The 8,161-nt window shown below is 47.1% G+C and overlaps 1 long non-coding RNA gene across 1 annotated transcript; it reads left to right on the top strand.

Annotated features, from left to right (window-relative positions):
• Positions 1–2,164: 2,164 nt before the first annotated feature.
• Positions 2,165–4,745, top strand: LOC110307307. The gene is made up of 3 exons (XR_002379377.1): positions 2,165–2,220; positions 2,696–2,814; positions 4,259–4,745. It is a non-coding gene; the product is annotated as an uncharacterized LOC110307307 (long non-coding RNA).
• Positions 4,746–8,161: the final 3,416 nt, after the last annotated feature.

Below are 8,161 nucleotides of genomic sequence, written 5' to 3'. Positions count from 1 at the left end.
TCTCCTCCTGGGTCATTCACAGTCCTGTTGTGCTGGCTCATGGCCAGTGAAAGGTCCACTCTCTGTTGAAGTCCATTCTCCACATCTCTCTGCCACACCCATCTCCTGCAAATGGCACATAGATTTCCCATAGGAGCTGGAGTTGGGAAAGCCGATTGAGAGTCTCTTCTGTCTTCTGGACAAGTTTTAGGATCTTTTGGATCCACGAGGGGTCAGATAATCAGTGGAATGAGACCAAATGAAAGTGATCAAATGATACACTCCACCAGCGAAGCTTCCTACAATGGAGGCCCAACCCTGACAAGCACCCATGGCCCTTCAAAGTCCAGACTGTGGGTTGATGAGATGGCTCAGCCAGGGAAGTGTTTGCCTTGCTGGTATGAGGACCTGAATTTGATCCCAAGAACTCAAGTTTAAAACAAAATAAAGCAAACAAAAACAAAACAAACAAACAAAACAAGCCAGGGGTTGTGACTGGGGCTTATAATCCCAGCCCTAGGGAGGTGGGGACAGGTGGGCAGATCTCTGGAGCTGGCCAGAGTTCTAAGATAGTGAGAAACTGTCCCACTCACATTCCTTTTGCTGTGGGAATATACTCCAACAAAAGTAACTTGAAAGGATACTGAATTTATTTATTCAGCTTATAATTCCATAGTCTATCGCTGGGGGGAAGTCAAGGCAGAAGCTGGAAGCAGCTAGTCAAATCACAGCCACAGTAAGGGCCAAGAGAGAATGAATGCATGCAAGCTCACACATGCTCAACCCCTCTGTGTTCATACAGCCCAGGAACCCCTGCCTAGGGAACGGAGCTGACCACAGTGGCCTGAGTCTTCCTACCTTAATTAATGTAATCAAGACAATCCCCCACATGCATGCCCATAGGCCAACCTGATCTAGGCGGTTCCTTATTGAGATTTTCTTCCCAGAGAGTTGTAAATAGTGGTAAGTTGATAACTAATGGACATCAAGATCCTGTCTCAAAAGGAGTAGACACCTTAGTAACAGCTTACACAGAGAGAGAGAGAGAGAGAGAGAGAGACGAGACAGAGACAGAGACAGAGACAGAGACAGAGACAGAGACAGAGACGAGACAGAGAGAGAGAGAGATGTGCACAGGCACATAAGCTGTCTTCTAGCTTTTGAACCACATAGCTACCTTCCAACTGATCCTTCCCACAAAATCCATGTGAGATCCAACACAGGAGCTTTTCCATGATGAACCTTTCTGGACAACACTGTGATTCTTAAATGGTGTGTAGAGCTCAAGCACGGAGTGACCGGTTTGCTCTGCCCAGGAAGGCCAATCAGAAAGCGCTCCATGGAAGAGGTCGTTTCAAGCAGATCGGACAAGATGAACTTCAGAAGACTTTTTAAATATCAAAGCTGTGAGATGGCTCTCATGGCACGGGACAGGATCTTCAGCTACCGCCCACCGCAGATGTTCTCTACACAGGTGTGAGATATGGTCATGCTATCTTCTCCAATCACCCCAGTTCCACAGACTGCCAAGTTCTAGATGTGATTCCTGCAGAAGCTGCCTACCTGGTCTTCTTTTCAGGGTGAAAAAGAAAAGAAAAGAAAAGAAAAGAAAAGAAAAGAAAAGAAAAGAAAAGAAAAGAAAAGAAAAGAAAAGAAAAGAAAAGAACAACTCCCTCAGCTTTCAAATGAAACTAACTCAGAGTCAGTAGGTTCATTAGCCTCATAAAAAGGGTGGGAGGGGAGGAGAGAATTCTGGGCATCTCAACCCTGACATTCTCTCTCAAACTGCCCAGAATAAATGACAGAGAAGTATGGGGACGCACTATGGCACTCTGACAGACACGCTCTGTGGGTGAGGTAAAAGGAGAAGATTCAGGGGACCATGCCTTTCATGGGTCATTGAAATTTTAATGAGAAATACTTCCTTTATCTCTCCCAAAATGCCTCCCTTTATTCCTGCACACCATTACATGCTCCTGTATCAATCAGCCCATCCATCCTGAGATCCCCTTTAAAGATTCATTGGCTTACAAGACAGGAAAGCTGTATAAACACAGTAGAAAGAACACTGTATTTCCTCCTCAGGGATCTCCCCGAGATCTCTTCTAAGAAGAAAATGTGTTGGTCTGAGTGTTCTGCAATCTGGGTTCACGACCTGTGACAGTTAGCTTTAACTGTCAACTAATCTAGAATCACCTGGGAAGGGACTCTCAGAGATGGGTTGTCTACATTGGTTAGCCCGTGAGTATGTCTGTATAGTATTCTCTTAATTGAGTTCACAGTTGTGGGAAGACTCAGTCCACTATGGGTGGCCCCATTCCCTAAGCAGGGATCTCAAACTGTGTAAGAGTAGAGATGCCAAGCTGAGCACAAGCAAGCAAGTGAACATGCATGAATTCATTTCTCTCTGTTCTTTATTATATTTAAGTACACTGTAGCTGTCTTCAGACACACCAGAAGAGGGCATCAGATCTCATTTCGGATGGTTGTGAGCCACCATGTGGTTGCTGGGATTTGAACTCAGGGTCTTTGGAAGAGTAGTCAGTGCTCTTCACCGCTGAGCCATCTCCCCAGCCTTCTCTCTGTTCTTGACTGTGGATATTCTATGGCTAACTGGTTTAAGGTGCCTGTCCTTACTTCCCCACACTGATGAACTGTTAACTTGGAATTGTGAGATGGAATAAGCACCTTCCCCCTCTCTGTTGTTTTCCATCAGGATGTTTTATTAGAGCAACTGGAAACTGACCACAGTTGAGCAGCAATATGAACTAGCCACACAGCAGCTCTCTAAACAGTGATAATGGACACTGTGCACAAGGCAGGCAGAAAGAGCAGGTGAGATCATGCAGCCACCATCCATGGCTTTGTGACTCAAATACCCCCCCCCCCATTGATTGCACAACTAGCCAGATGTGGTGGCTAATGTTCAACATCCACATGATGTGACTTAGAATCACCTAGGAAACACACTTGTAGAAAAGTCTGTGGAGATGTTTCCAGAAGGTGTTCCTATGCTCTTTCCGACTTTCAGCTCCCTATGTCTACCTTGCTGGGATCTCAGTAGCCTGCTTTTCTTTCTCCAGAGGCTTTTGTTCTGGTTCCTGAGAACGTCACCCCTCTGCACTCTTAAAAATATTTCGGAAACAAGAAAGTTAATGTGGACACGCTAAGGTGGCAAAGGGAACCTTCTCCTGTGTATTCTGCCCACATATGTGTTGTGTGTATGTATGGCTGTAGCTATGTGCATGAACACTCACTCATACGTGTGTGCATGTGAGCAACTGGGTACATATCTGTGTATGCATGAATGTGTTTGTGGATATATATGTATATCTGTGTGTGCATATCTATACATACATGTTTCTGTATGTGAGCATGCCTGTGTGTGAATACGCACATGTGCATGTATATGGATATACAAGCATATGTGTATGTATACATTTACATATGCATACATTTCTTTGTGGATACGTGATCCTATGCATGTATATCTGTGTATGTGTATATATATGTATGGTATGTGAAAGTGTGTGTGTGTGTGTGTGTGTGTGTGCGCGCGCGCGCGCAAGTGTGTATTACAGAATGGGAAGAAACAGAGAAGCTGGATGACTTTCTAAAGAGCAGGACTCTGGAGAACTCTGCCTGGTAGAGCCAGGTTCTGTGCTAACAGCCTTGTCCTTGTCACTACCCACGCCCTGGGTGCCTGCACCCTAGTCTTCTGGTCGGCTTGTTCTGCAGAAGGGAGAGCACAGCAGGGGAGGCTGCGGGTGGTTTCATGGGAAACTTGGCAGCAGACGGCTAAGCACAGTGCCAGGAGTTTAGATGTCAAGATTTAGGAACTAAAAATACAAAGTGGACCTGCCAGGGTCCAGACACACGGGGGCCACTCTTATTGCAAAGGAACCTGCCGGAGGCAATGGGGCCAAAGTACCCATCACCCCAGAAGTGCTGAGGTGAGTGTGTGCCATGCCAGGTCTAGCCTCCACTGCACTCCTTTCGGGGCTGAGAAGGAAGGGCCAGTTCTCCTCCAAAGCCTGGGACCTCACTCCAGAACGCTCAACGGTTATACGGAAGACCTTGGCCTGCACCAGGGATGAGTCAGTGTGGTTTTGTTCACATCAGCTGTCACAAGCCACAGAGAAACCAGTGTGGTCCCCATTGTTCCCTCTGAGTCACCCACAAGATTTGAGGTGCATCAGAAGGCTTGTGGAGAATGAGATGCCTATGGGGTGGGACAGCCAGGTTGCTCTACAACGGCATTTCAACATCTCTTTCCCAGGCACCACAGCCAGCTTCCGGGTTCTCTGTGCCATGGAGAAATGGATCTTGGTTCCTGCAGGAGGAAGAGGGAAGAAACAGCAGCGTGTTCCAAGAACGGTCCGCTGTGATGAGTCGCCAGGCTTGTGTCAAGTGTTCGTATTGTAAAATCTTGAGAACTGTAAGCATCACCATGCATCCACACGCCTAGGGAGCCAAAGAGCACCGCCCACAGTGGAACCCAGTGACGATCAGCTGGGAGGTAATGCCCAGCACCTTATACCAGCCAACAGTGTCCTGAGACCTCTACCAGTGGCATATGTTCATCTCTGAGAGCTAAAGTCAGGCTCAGTTTCCAGACGAGAGGGCAGAGATTTAGAAAGGTGGCTTAGATTTCTAAAATTTCTAAAGCCAGCTAGGGCAGCTGGGTTCAAATCACAGTGGTTTGTACCTGTGCCAAGTGTATTACGGTTCTCACTGGTGTGGCCAAAGTCTTAACAAAAAAAAAAAAAAAACTTAAGACAGGAAGTGTTCTTTGGCTCACAGTTTGAGGGCGCTTGTGTTAGCTCCATGCACATGAGAGCACACAGCTCATCCTGGTGGAGACAACGAAGTGTGGGAGCATATGGCAGCTGATCCCATTGCATCCAGTCAGGAAGCAGAGAGACAGGGGTTAGAGAGTGACAGTGCTCAGTTCTCTTTCTCCTTTCATTCAGTTCAAGTCTCCGTCCCTTAGGAAGGTACTGCCCGCCTTCAGGGTGGGTCTTCCCTCCCCAGGTTAACTTCTCTGCAAACCCCCTCCCAGATGTGCCCAGAGGCATCTCCCCAACAATACTAACTTCTATCAAGTAGCAGTCATGATTAGCCAACCACCATACCAAGTGTTTCTCGAAGCTCCAGCTCCCTCTCAGGTAGCAGGTGAGCAGAGCTGGGCTGGCCCTACATAAGCTGCTGAGGCCTGTGGTCAGCAGCCAGAGAGGCTCATGGGATGCTGAAGCCAGCCGAGGTGCTGGGGCCAGACATGGAAGCCTCGGACAGAAGCTGAGGGTCCCTGATCCTCCTCAGTCTCCAAGGCACAGTGAGGACAAATGGAGCCCCCTCTCCACTCAGTTTGAAGCCTCGCCTATTAGTGTTATTCAGAGCCTTTATGTGTTTGAAAATATTCCTCTTCATTATTCATATTGTGCCACAAGAATGATATATTTGAAGAAATTATCATGAATAAAGTGGCCAATTTAGCAGGGAGATTTACCAAGAAAATACTCAGTAAAAAATAGTCAGCTACATTCTCTGAGAGAGGAAGTGAAAACGCAGTTCAGATCTTCATAGTTTGAGAACAATGCACGTGGTGGGGGGGACCCTGCTCAATAATGTTTCCTACAATAATTCTCAGGCAAGAGGGAAAAATTATTTCCAATAATGATAAAAGAGGAAATAAAGTGGTCTCGAGCCTAATCAAGCCTAGTTACAGGGAGAAAAAAAATCACTCTCTTCTCGGATGATTCTAAAGGAGTTTGGGGGAGGGCGGGCACGTGTGTACATTAAAAATAGAATTGCTAATAATCCTGTAAGCCAGTGTTCCGGGTTTGGAAGGCCAGATGGCAAGGCTGGAAGAGCTGGAGTCAGAAGCCCCTTTCAAAGCAGCAGCATGCTCGCCCTGCCTTCCAGGGAAGGGGTACAGCGAGCACTACCAACTCCTGCTCTTCATCCATCACTGGGGGGCTTACAGAGGTGCTAGGGTGTGGGGCAGAGCTTACAGAGGCACTTGGGGGCGTGGCTTACAGAGCCACTCCTGTTGTCCATAAGCATTCATGTTCTTCCCGCCCACCAGCGTGAGGAGTGAAAGGCTGGCACACCCAGAAGCCTGGGTTTGTGATTCCTGCCAAATGCCAACCTGGAATCACTGTAAGTCAAACCAGCATCAAGAGACAGTGCTTCATCCCAGCATGCGAGGGACAACCCATTCCAGGCAGTTTCCCAGGGCCCACCGCCCCTAGTTCCAAGCTGCTGTGTTTGTTTGTTTGTTTGTTTGTTTGTTTGTTTGTTTCTTATGAACCAGTGCCTCTTCAGTGCCTGCTTTTAAGAATTATGACTGTCTACCTGCCTCAGCTTTTTCTGTCAACTGGACACATGTAGATTTGTCTGGGGATATAGTCTCAAGTGAATATCTAGATCAGATTGGCCCATGGACAGGTCTATGGAGGATCATCTCAACTGTTAATTGATATAGGAGGGTCCAGCCCACTATAGGTGGCACTATCCCCTATGCAAGTGGTTCTGATCTGTATAAGAAAGCAAGCTGAGCCAAATCTACCTGCTAGCCAACGAGCAGCATCCTCCACAGTTCACACAGCACTTCTTTAACTGTAAAGTGAGTTCCTTGGTCAGAGGCAATGCTATGTGGGATAGCAAACAGGTCTACCTCAAGCTGTTGGAAAGAGCTACCCCAAAATAACAGGCCGTAAATTAGAGTTTAATGCCAAAGAAATCCTTCCCTGCTCTAAGTCATTTTGGGGGCAGGGTGGTTTGTCACAATAGAAACTAAACTAAAACACCACCCGAGTCTACATTGCCTTTGCCATAAAGTTCTAAGATTCAAGGAGCCTGAGTCTCCAAACTGCCACATGGAGGAAGCTGTCTCCACATAAACATTATTGTGCAGTGCTAGGTGACTTGGAAGCAACCCATGGGGACTCTGACATCAGCATTCCAACTAACTGAGCAAGACCTTGGATGTGGGGTGTGGTGGGGGTCAGTAAGTAATAAAGCTGTCACCTTACTCGGAGCCAGGCACATGAGGACGTTGATATCCTCCTACTATAAGAAGAAGCACACTAGCCATGAAATAAGAGAGCCATGCATTAATGTAGAGTTAGGCCACACTTTCCTCAGTGTAGAGAGTGAGTGTCAGTAAGGGGACACAGCATGATGGTCACTCAAACACAAGTCTCCTCCTTATCACAGGAGGCAGCCTACCTTCGAAGGCTGATGGGCTGCATATGTCCCAGGGCAGTGTGTAGTGTATCCTCACAGTGATGAGGCTGCTCCACACTTTGCCTTACTCCAGCAGTATCAATTTTCTTATCATCGTGATGAGCATGACGAAACTGAGTCTTAGTGATGTCACCTCTGAGACTGATAGCCAGAGACTTGGCCCTCACATTCACAACCCGAATAGCATCGCCGTCTCAACTGGTCCCAGAAAGTCCAAGATAACAAGAGGGAGCAGGAGCAGAGCGTAGAAAAATAGCTAAGTGGGTGTCTTAGTTAGGGTTTTATAGCTAGGACCAATGACCAATGCAAGTCTTATAAGGACAACATTTAACTGGGGCTGGTTTACAGGTTCAGAGGTTCAGTCCATTATCATCAATGCAGGAACATGGCAGCATCCAGGCAGGCATGGTACAGGAAGAGCTGAGAGTTCTGCATCTTCATCTGAAGGCTGCTAGCAAAATACTGACTTCCAGGCAGCTAAGATGAGGGTCTTAAATGTCATGCCCACAATGACACACCCACTCCAACAGGGCCACACGTCCTAATAGTGCCACTTCCTGGACTGAGCATATACGAACCATGACAGTAGGTAACTGCTGAACATGGCCCACTAGCTTCTACACATATATATACTCACATCAAGAGAGAGAGAGAGAGAGAGAGAGAGAGAGAGAAGACAGACATAGAGAAAAAGAGACAGAAAGACGGAGACAGAGAAGGTGTCGGTGAAAAGTCCTGTAGAAGGGTCTAGATTCCTGAAAGCAAAAGGCAGAGACAGCCTAGCCCCGGGAGGGAAGACGTTTCCTGAATGTAGAGGGGCCTTCATGTCTGTTAAGAGTTTGGGTCTGACTCAAAAAAAAAAAATCAAAGAACCTGAAAATCAATTTAAAAACCAGACAGGGCTCGGATAATTGTGTTCCTTTCCTGCAAA

The sequence above is a fragment of the Mus caroli genome, chromosome 12 (genome assembly GCF_900094665.2).
Source record: "Mus caroli chromosome 12, CAROLI_EIJ_v1.1, whole genome shotgun sequence".
NCBI lineage: Eukaryota > Metazoa > Chordata > Mammalia > Rodentia > Muridae > Mus > Mus caroli.
Note: the sequence above shows the minus strand (reverse complement) of the source record. Positions and strands in the feature narration are given on the sequence as shown.